An 11,557-nucleotide genomic window follows, 5' to 3' on the forward strand; every position below is an offset into this window, starting at 1 on the left:
CTGGCTGCAACGGAAGCGAGGATCAAGCCTCCTCGACTTTCCACTCACTAAAAGAGATCTTTAAATCATGTTATCTCTTGCTAGCAACAACAAGCAAAGCAGCAGCGAGCAGCACTAGCACCAGCAGGGCAACGACAAGGCAGCAACGCAGAGCCCCAGTAACGTAGGAGTAGCAACAAGCAGCAGCAAAAGGGAGGGCGGCTAGGAGTAGCAGCATGCACGGTTGGGCGCGGAGCTTTGCCAGGGAGTGGGGCCAGAGGGGTGAGGCAAGGGAGCCCGACGCGGGGTGAGCACGAACAGGGCGAAGTCTGGCAATGGTGACCACAACGAGCATGGGAGTGACGGCTAACGAAGTGAACTGAGGGGGCTATTGGGGAATGCAGTATTTAAATTTTTTCCTACATCATGCAAGATCTGTCTAGGTGATGCATAACAACGAGAGGGGAGAGTGTGCCCACGTACCCTCCTAGACCGAAAGCGAAAGCATTTAGTAACGAAGTTGATGTAGTCGAACGTCTTCGCGATTCAACCGATCCAAGCACCGAACGTATGGCACCTGCGTGTTCAGCACACGTTCAGCTCGATGACGTCCCTCGAGCTCTTGATCCAGTTGAGGATGAGGGAGAGTTTTGTCAGCACGACGACATGTTGACGGTGATGATGAAGTTACCGGCACAGGGCTTTGCCTAAGCACTACAACGATATGACCGAGGTGTGTAACTGTGGAGGGGGGGCACCGCACATGGCTAAGAGAAGACTTGGTGTGACTTTGGGATGCCCCTTGAGGCCCTTCTCTCCTTTCCCCTAAAGACAATTAAGGCCCATTACTCTCCCGGGAGGTTCCGGTAACCTCCCGATACTCCGAAAAATACCCGAAACACTTCGGAACTATTCCGGTGTCCGAATATAACCTTCCAATATATCGATCTTTACCTCTCGACCATTTCGAGACTCCTCATCATGTCCGTGATATCATCCGGGACTCCGAACAAACTTCGGTCATCAAATCACATAGCTCATAATACAAATCGTCATCGAACGTTAAGTGTGCGGACCCTACGGGTTCGAGAACTATGTAGACATGACCGAGACACATCTCCGGTCGATAACCAATAGTGGAACCTGGATGCTCGTATTGGCTCCTACATATTCTACGAAGATCTCTATCGGTCAAACCGCATACAAACATACGTTGTTCCCTCTGTCGTCGGTATGTTACTTGCCTGAGATTCGATCGTCGGTTTCATCATACCTAGTTTAATCTCGTTACCGGCAAGTTTATTTACTCGTTCTGTAATGCATCATACCATAACTAACTCATTAGCAGTCACATTGCTTGCAAGGCTTATAGTAATGTGCATTACCGAGAGGGCCTAGAGATACCTCTCCGATACACGGAGTGACAAATCGTAATCTCGATCTATGCCAACTCAACAAACACCATCGGAGACACCTGTAGAGAATCTTTCTAATCACCCAGTTATGTTGTGACGTTTGATAGCACACAAGGTGTTACTCCGGTATTCGGGAGTTGCATAATCTCATAGTCAAAGGAACATGTATAACTCATGAAGAAAGCAATAGCAATAAAACTAAACAATCATTATGCTAAGCTAACGGATGGGTCTTGTCCATCACATCATTCTCTAATGATGTGATCCCGTTCATCAAATGACAACACATGTCTATGGTTAGGAAATTTAACCTTCTTTGATTAATGAGCTAGTTAAGTAGAGGCATACTACGGACACTTTGTTTGTCTATGTATTCACACATGTACTAAGTTTCTGGTTAATACAATTCTAGCATGAATAATAAACATTTATCATGATATAAGGAAATATAAATAAAAACTTTAGTATTGCCTCTAGGGCATATTTCCTTCAGTCTCCCACTTACACTAGAGTCAATAATCTAGATTACATAGTAATGATTCTAACACCCACGGAGTCTTGGTGCTGATCATGTTTTGATCGTGAGAGAGGCTTAGTCAACGGGTCTGCAACATTCAGATCCGTATGTATCTTGCCAATCTCTATGTCTCCCTCCTTGACTTGATTGCGGATGGAATTGAAGCATCTTTTGATGTGCTTGGTTCTCTTCTGAAATCTGGATTCCTTTGCCAAGGCAATTGCACCAGTATTGTCACAAAAGATTTACATTGGACCCGATGCACTAGGTATTACACCTAGATCGGATATGAACTCCTTCATTTGCTGCTTCTGAAGCTGCTATGTACTCCGTTTCACATGCAGATCCCACCACGATGCTCTTCTTGGAACTGCACCAACTGACAGCTCCACCATTCAATATAAATACGTATCTGGTTTGTGGCTTCGAGTCATTTGGATCAGTGTCAAAGCTTGCATCAACGTAACCATTTACGACGAGCTCTTTGTCACCTCCATAAATGAGAAACATATCCTTAGTCCTTTTCAGGTATTTCAGGATGTTCTTGCCTGCTGTCAAGTGATCCACTCCTGGATTACTTTGGTACCTCCCTGCTAAACTAATAGCAAGGCACACATCAGGTATGGTACACAACATTGCATACATGATAGAACCTATGGCTGAGGCATAGGGAATGACTTTCATTCTCTTTATTTTCTGCAGTGGTCGGACATTGAGTCTGACTCAACTTCACACCTTGTAACACAGGCAAGAACCCTTTCTTTGACTGATCCATTTTGAACTTCTTCAAAACTTTATCAAGGTATGTGCTTTGTGAAAGTCCAATTAAGCGTCTTGATCTATCTCTATAGATCTTGATGCCCAATATATAAGTAGCTTCATCGAGGTCTTTCATTGAAAAATTCTTATTCAAGTATCGTTTTATGCTATCCAAAAATTATGTATTATTTCCAATCAACAATATTTCATCACATATAATATTAGAAATGCGACAGAGCTCCCACTCACTTTCTTGTAAATACATGCTTCTCCAAAAGTCTGTATAAACCATATGCTTTGATCACACTATCAAAGTGTATATTCCAACTCCGAGAGGCTTGCACCAGTCCATAAATGGATAACTGGATCTTGCACACTTTGTTAGCACCTTTTGGATCGACAAAACCTTCTGGTTGCATCATATACAACTCTTCTTTAAGATATCCATTAAGGAATGCAGTTTTGACATCCATTTGCCAAATTTCATAATCATAAAATGCGGCAATTGCTAACATGATTTGGACAGACTTAAGCATCGCTACGGGTGAGAAGGTCTCATTGTAGTCAACTCCTGAACCTGTCGAAAACCTTTTGCAACAAGTCGAGCTTTATAGACAGTACCATTACCGTCAGCGTCAGTCTTCTTATTGAAGATCCATTTATTCTCTATGGCTTGCCGATCATCGGGAAAGTCAACCAAAGTCCATACTTTGTTCTCATACATGGATCTCATCTCAGATTTCATGGCCTCAAACCATTTCGCGGAATCTGGGCTCATCATCGCTTCCTCATAGTTCGTAGGTTCGTCGTGGTCAAGTAACATAACCTCCAGAATAGGATTATCGTACCACTCTGGTACGGACCTTACTCTGGTTGACCTACGAGGTTCAGTAGTAACTTGATTAGAAGTTTCATGATCATCATCATTAGCTTCCTCACTGATTAGTGTAGGAATCACTGGAACTGATTTTTGTGATGAACTACTTTCCAATAAGGGAGAAGGTACAATTACCTCATCAAGTTCTACTTTCCTCCCACTCACTTCTTTCGAGAGAAACTCCTTCTATAGAAAGGATCCATTTTTAGCAACGAATATCTTGCCTTTGGATCTGTGATAGAAGCTGTACCCAACTGTCTCCTTTGGGTATCTTATGAAGACACATTTCTCCGATTTGGGTTCGAGCTTATCAGGTTGAAGCTTTTTCACATAAGCATCGCAACCCCAAACTTTAAGAAATGACAACTTGGGTTTCTTGTCAAACCACAATTCATATGGTGTCGTCTCAACGGATTTAGATGGTGCCCTGTTTAACGTGAATGCAACCGTCTCTAAAGCATAACCCCAAAACGATAGCGCTAAACCAGTAAGAGACATCATAGATCGCACCATATCTAATAAAGTGTGGTTACGACATTCGGACACACCATTACGTTGTGGTGTTCCAGGTAGCGTGAGTTGTGAAACTATTCCACATTGTTTCATATGAAGACCAAACTCATAACTCAAATATTCACCTCCACGATCAGAGCGTAGAAACTTTATTTTCTTGTTACGATGATTTTCCACTTCACTCTAAAATTCTTTGAACTTTTCAAATGTTTCAGATTTATTTTTCATCAAGCAGATATACCCATATCTGCTCAAATTAACTGTGAAGGTCAGAAAATAACGATACCCACTGTGAGCCTCAACATTCATTAGATCGCATACATTAGTATGTATTATTTCCAATAAGTCAGTTGCTCGTTCCATTGTTCCGGAGAACGGAGTTTTAATCATCTTGCCCATGAGGCATGGTTCACAAGCATCAAGTGATTCATAATCAAGTGATTCCAAAAGCCCATCAGCATGGAGTTTCTTCATGCGCTTTACACCAATATGACCTAAACGACAGTGCCACAAATAAGTTGCACTATCATTATTAAACTTGTATCTTTTGGCTTCAATATTATGAATATGTGTAGCATTAATATCGAGATTCAACAAAAATAGACCACTCTCAAGGGTGCATGATCATAAAAGATATTACTCATATAAATAGAACGACCATTATTATCTGATTTAAATGAATAACCGTCTCGCAACAAACAAGATCCAGATATAATGTTCATGCTTAACGCTCGCGCCAAATAACAATTATTCACATCTAAAACTAATCTCGAAGGTAGATGTAGAGGTAGCGTGCCGACGTCGATCACATCGACTTTGGAACCATTTCCCACGCGCATCGTCACCTCGTCCTTAGCTAATCTTCATTTAATCTGCAGCCCCTATTTCGAGTTGCAAATATGAGCAATAGAACCAGTATCAAATACCCAGGCACTACTACGAGCATTAGTAAGGTACACATCAATAACATGTATATCAAATATACCTTTCACTTTGCCATCCTTCTTATCCGCCAAATACTTGGGGCAGTTCTGCTTCCAGTGACCAGTCCCTTTGCAATAGAAGCATTCAGTCTCGGGCTTAGGTCCATACTTGGGCTTCTTCACTTGAGCAGCAACTTGCTTGCCATTCTTCTTGAAGTTCCCCTTCTTCCCTTTGCCCTTTTTGTTGAAACTGGTGGTCTTGTTAACCATCAACACTTGATGCTCCTTCTTGATTTCTACCTCCGCAACCTTTAGCATTGGGAAGAGCTCGGGAATTGTCTTATCCATCCCTTGCATATTATAGTTCATCACGAAGCTTTTGTCGCTTGGTGGCGGTGATTGAAGAACTCTGTCAATGACACTATCATCAGGAAGATTAACTCCCAGTTGACTCGAGTGATTGTGGTACCCAGACATTCTGAGTATATGTTCACTGACAGAACTATTGTCCTCCATCTTCAAGTTATAGAACTTATTGGAGACTTGATATGTCTCCAACGTATCTATAATTTTTGATTTTCCCTACTATTATATTATCAACCTTGGATGTTTTATATGCATTTATATGCTATTTTATATGATTTTTGGGACTAACCTATTAACCTAGAGCCCAGTGCCAGTGCCAGTTTATGTTTTTCCTTGTTTTTGAGTATCGCAGAAAAGGAAAACCAAACGGAGTCCAATTGACCTGAAATTTCACGGAGATCATTTTTGGACCAAAAGAAGCCCACGGAGTACCGGAGATGGACCAGAAGAGTCCCCAGGCCACCACGAGGGTGGGGGCGCGCCCTACCCCCTAGGCGCGCCCCCCTACCTCGTGGCCGCCTCGGGGACCCCGCTGACTTGTTCCCGACTCCAACACCTCTTATATAACCCAAAACTTCCAGAAAGAAACCTAGATCGGGAGTTCCACCGCCGTAAGCCTCTCTAGCCACCGAAAACTAGTCTAGACCCGTTCTGGCACCCTGTCGGAGGGGGGAATCCCTCTCCGGTGGCCATCTTCATCATCCCAGCGCTCTCCATGACGACGAGGGAGTAGTTCACCCTCAGGGCTGAGGGTATGTACCAGCAGCTATGTGTTTGATCTCCCTCTATCTCTCGTGTTCTTGATTCGGAATGATCTTGATGTATCGCGAGCTTTGCTATTATAGTTGGATCTTATGATGTTTCTACCCCTCTACTTTCTTGTGATGGCTTGAGTTTTCCCTTTGAAGTTATCTTATCGGATTGAGTCTTTAAGGATTTGAGAACACTTGATGTATGTCTTGCATGTGCTTATCTGTTGTGACAATGGGATATCACGTGATCCACTTGATGTATGTTTTGGTGATCAACTTGCGAGTTTCGTGACCTCGTGAACTTATGCATAGGGGTTGGCACACGTTTTCTTCTTGACTCTCCGGTAGAAACTTTGGGGCACTCTTTGAAGTTCTTTGTGTTGGTTGAATAGATGAATCTGAGATTGTGTGATGCATATCGTATAATCATACCCACGGATACTTGAGGTGACATTGGAGTATCTAGGTGACATTAGGGTTTTGGTTGATTTGTGTCTTTAGGTGTTATTCTAGTACGAACTCTAGGATATATTGAACGGAAAGAATAGCTTCGTGTTATTTTACTACAGACTCTTGAATAGATCGATTAGAAAGGATAACTTTGAGGTGGTTTCGTACCCTACAATAATCTCTTCGTTTGTTCTCCGCTATTAGTGACTTTGGAGTGACTCTTTGTTACATGTTGAGGGATAGTTATATGATCCAATTATGTTATTATTGTTGAGAGAACTTGCACTAGTGAAAGTATGAACCCTAGGCCTTGTTTCCTAGCATTGCAATACCGTTTACTCTCACTTTTACCACTTGTTACCTTGCTGTTTTTATATTTTCAGATTACAAAAACCTATATCTACCATCCATATTGCACTTGTATCACCATCTCTTCACCGAATTAGTGCACCTATACAATTTACCATTGTATTGGGTGTGTTGGGGACACAAGAGACTCTTTGCTATTTGGTTGCAGGGTTGTTTGAGAGAGACCATCTTCATCCTACGCCTCCCACGGATTGATTAACCTTAGGCCATCCACTTGAGGGAAATTTGCTACTGTCCTACAAACCTCTACACTTGGAGGCGCAACAACGTCTATAATAAGAAGGTTGTGTAGTAGACATCAAGACTTCATATCTCTCAATTCGGGCAGTTTCTTGAAATATTAACTACAACTCCTGGAACATCTCATATGCTCCATGACGTTCAAAACGTCTTTGAAGTCCTGATTCTAAGCCGTAAAGCATGGCACACTGAACTATCGAGTAGTCATCAGCTTTGCTCTGCCAGACGTTCATAACATCTAGAGTTGCTCCTGCAGCGGGTTTTGCACCTAGCGGTGCTTCTAGGATGTAATTCTTCTGTGCAGCAATGAGGATAATCCTCAAGTTACGGACCCAGTCCGTGTAATTGCTACCATCATATTTCAACTTAGATTTCTCTAAGAACGCATTAAAATTCAAGGGAACGGTAGCACGGGACATTGATCTACAACAACATAGATATGCAAAATACTATCAGGTACTAAGTTCATGATAAATTAAAGTTCAATTAATCATATTACTTAAGAACTCCCACTTAGATAGACATCACTCTAGTCATCTATATGATCATGTGACCCACATCAACTAAACCATGTCCGATCATCACGTGAGATGGAGTAGCTTTCAATGGTGAACATCACTATGTTGATCATATCTACTATATGATTCACATTCGACCTTTCGGTCTTTGTGTTCCAAGGCCATATCTGCATATGCTAGGCTCATCAAGTTTAACCCGAGTATTCTGCACGTGCAAAACTGACTTGCACCCATTGTATGTGAACGTAGAGCTTATCACACCCAATCATCACGTGGTGTCTCGGCACGATGAATAGTAGCAATGGTGCATACTCAGGGAGAACACTTGTACCTTGAAATTTAGTGAGGAATCATCTTATAATGCTACCGCCGCACTAAGCAAAATAAGATGCATAAAGCATAAGCATCACATGCAATCAAAAAAAGTGATATGATATGGCCATCATCATCTTGTGCCTTTGATCTCCATCTCCAAAGCACCGTAATGATCACCATCGTCACCGGCTTGACACCTTCATCTCCATCGTAGCATCGTTGTCGTCTCGCCAATTATTGCTTCTATGACTATCGCTACCGCTTCGTGATAAAGTAAAGCAATTACATGGTGATTGCATTTCATACAATAGAGCGACAACCATAATGCTCCTTCCAGTTGCCGATAACTTTTACAAAACATGATCATCTCATACAACAATTTATATCTCATCACGTCTTGACCATATCATATCACAACATGCCCTGCAAAAACAAGTTAGACGACCTCTACTTTGTTTTTGCAAGTTTTACATGGCTGCTACGGGCTTCTAGCAAGAACCGTTCTTACCTACGCATCAAAACCACAAGGATTTTTCATCAAGTGTGCTGTTTTAACCTTCAACAAGGACCGGGCGTAGTCAAACTCGATTCAACTAAAGTTGGAGAAACAGACACCCGCCAACCACCTGTGTGCAAAGCACATCGGTAGAACCAGTCTCATGAACACGATCATGTAATGTCGGTCCGGGCTGATTCATCCAACAATACCGCCGAATCAAAGTAAGATGTTGTTGGTAAGCAGTATGACTATTATCGCCCACAACTCATTGTGTTCTACTCGTGCATATAAGATCTACGCATAGACCTGGCTCGGATGCCATTGTTGGGGAACACAGTATTCAAAAAATTTCCTACAATCACGCAAGATCTATCTAGGTGATGCATAGCAACGAGAGGGGAGAGTGTGTCCACGCACCCTCGTAGAACGAAAGTGGAATCATTTAGTAATGCGGTTGATGTAGTTGAACGTCTTTGCGATTCAACCGATCCAAGAACCAAACGTACGGCACCTCCGTGTTCAGCACACGTTCAGCTCGATGACGTCCCTCGAGCTCTTGATCCAATTGATGACGAGGGAGAGTTTCGTCAGCACGACGACGTGTTGACGGTGATGATGAAGTTACTGGCGCAGGGCTTCGCCTAAGCACTACAACGATATGACCGAGGTGTGTAACTGTGGAGAGGGGCACCGCACACGGCTAAGAGAAGACTTGGTGTGCCTTTCGGGTGCCCCCTTCCCACGTATATAAAGGAGGGGGAAGAGGAGGCGCGCCATGGGGGGGTCCTACTTGGATTCCCGATCCAAGTAGGATTCGCCCCCCCTTCCTATTCCAACTAGGAGAAGGAGGGAAGGGAGAAGAGGGGAGAAGGAAAGAGGGGGGGGGGCGCCCCCTCCTAGTCCAATTCGGACCAGCCCATGGGGGGCACCCCTTGAGGCCCTTCTCTCCTTTCCCCTAAAGCCCATTAAGGCCCATTACTCTCCCGGGGTTTTTGGTAACGTCCCGGTACTCCAGAAAATACCCGAAACACTTCGGAACCATTCCGGTGTCCGAATATAACCTTCCAATATATCAATATTTACCTTCGACTATTTCGAGACTCCTCGTCATGTCCGTGATCTCATCCGGGACTCCGAACAAACTTCGGTCAGCAAATCACATAACCCATAATACAAATCGTCAACGAATGTTAAGCGTGCAGACCCTATGGGTTCGAGAACTATGTAGACATGACCGAGACACATCTCCGGTCAATAACCAATAGCATAACAACATACATTGTTCCCTTTGTCATCGGTATGTTACTTGCTCGAGATTCGATCATCGGTATCATCATACCTAGTTCAATCTCGTTATTGACAAGTCTCTTTACTCGTTCCTAATGCATCATCCGGTAACTAACTCATTAGTCACATTGCTTGCAGGGCTTATAGTGATGTGCATTACCGAGAGGGCCCAGAGATACCTCTCCGATACTCAAAGTGACAAATCGTAATCTCGATCTATGACAACTCAACAAACACCATCGGAGACACCTGTAGAGCAGCTTTATAATCACCTAGTTATGTTGTGACATTTGATAGCACACAAGGTGTTCCTCCGATATTCAAGAGTTGCATAATCTCATAGTCAGAGGAACATGTATAAGTCATGAAGAAAGTAATAGCAATAAAACTAAATGATCAATATGCTAAGGTAACAAATGGGTCTTGTCCATCACATCATTCTCTAATGATGTGATCCCGTTCATCAAATGACAACACATGTCTATGGTTAGGAAACTTAACCATCTTGTATTAGTGAGCTAGTTAAGTAGAGGCATAATAGGGACACTCTGTTTGTCTATGTATTCACACATGTACTAAGTTTCCGGTTAATACAATTCCAGCATGAAGAATAAACATTTATCATGATATAAGGAAATATAAATAACAACTTTATTATCGCCTCTAGGGCATATTTCCTTCAGGGGCAAGCCGGGGAATCGGATGGGGGCCTCACCACCAGCTCGTGGGCAAGGTTGGAGAGGCTCGAGGAGGCCGGGGTGTACCGGAGAGGCGGGGCGACGCGGCGGGACGACGGCGGCCGAAGCGGAGGGAGGCGCCCGGCGACGAAGACCCCCGCGGCTCGAGCTGGTGGGTGGGGACAGCATGGACGAGCGCGGGGAGGACTGTGGACATCAAGGGGTGGCATGGGGGTCCTCGGTACATGGGAACGATGGCGGCACATCGATGCCCTGCTTGGTTACGAGCTCCAGATCGAAAACGAGGAAAGTGGGAGAGGGAAATATCGCTAGGGTTTGATTGACGGGCGCGGGGGCGTCGGCCTTATACTCCAAGGGAGCCGGGGGATGGCTGGCACGCGTCATGGCGCAGCCACGGCCGACGGATGGTCACCGCGAACCCCGCCTCCCTGTAGCTGAGGTTGGGGATGACCCCAGTTGGGCTGGGCCTAGTGCCGTATTGCAATAGAGCCCACTAGCACGGAAGGTTTTTGCTCTTTTCTTTTTTTAGTTTTAATTTCTTTTAGTTTTATCAATGGCTCCTAAATTAGTGTTACAAAATATGCCTCTGCCAGAAAAAGTTTGATACAAAAATTAAAATACTTTGCAATTTTTTATAATAAAAAACATTTAATTAATTGTTTTAGCCACTGTTTTGGTTATTTTAGGGCATTTAAATATTTTATAAAAGTTAATTTCTCCACCATAATTATCTATAAATTATTTGACACATTAAGAACATTTTAGTTTTAACATTTGAAAACTTTATTTGTTTGAATTGATTTTTCTATTTGAATTTTGAATCGGTTTTGAGCTAACGCGAGATTAACCACAGTAATCGTGGTGACATGGCATCATTAATGCAAGATTACTGTAGCTTAATTATCCGGGTGTTATAGGCATAAATGATAAAAAAACCTTTTTCAAATTGGTGAAGTTTTTTTCAAACACGATGAACTATTTTCAAATTCGATGAACTTTTTGTCAGAAACAATGAACTTTGTTCAAATTCATGAACTATTTTTCAAAATCGATGAACCTTTTCCAAAAGCGATGAACTAT

Source organism: Triticum dicoccoides, chromosome 7A (genome assembly GCF_002162155.2).
Source record: "Triticum dicoccoides isolate Atlit2015 ecotype Zavitan chromosome 7A, WEW_v2.0, whole genome shotgun sequence".
NCBI classification, from domain to species: Eukaryota; Viridiplantae; Streptophyta; class Magnoliopsida; order Poales; family Poaceae; genus Triticum; species Triticum dicoccoides.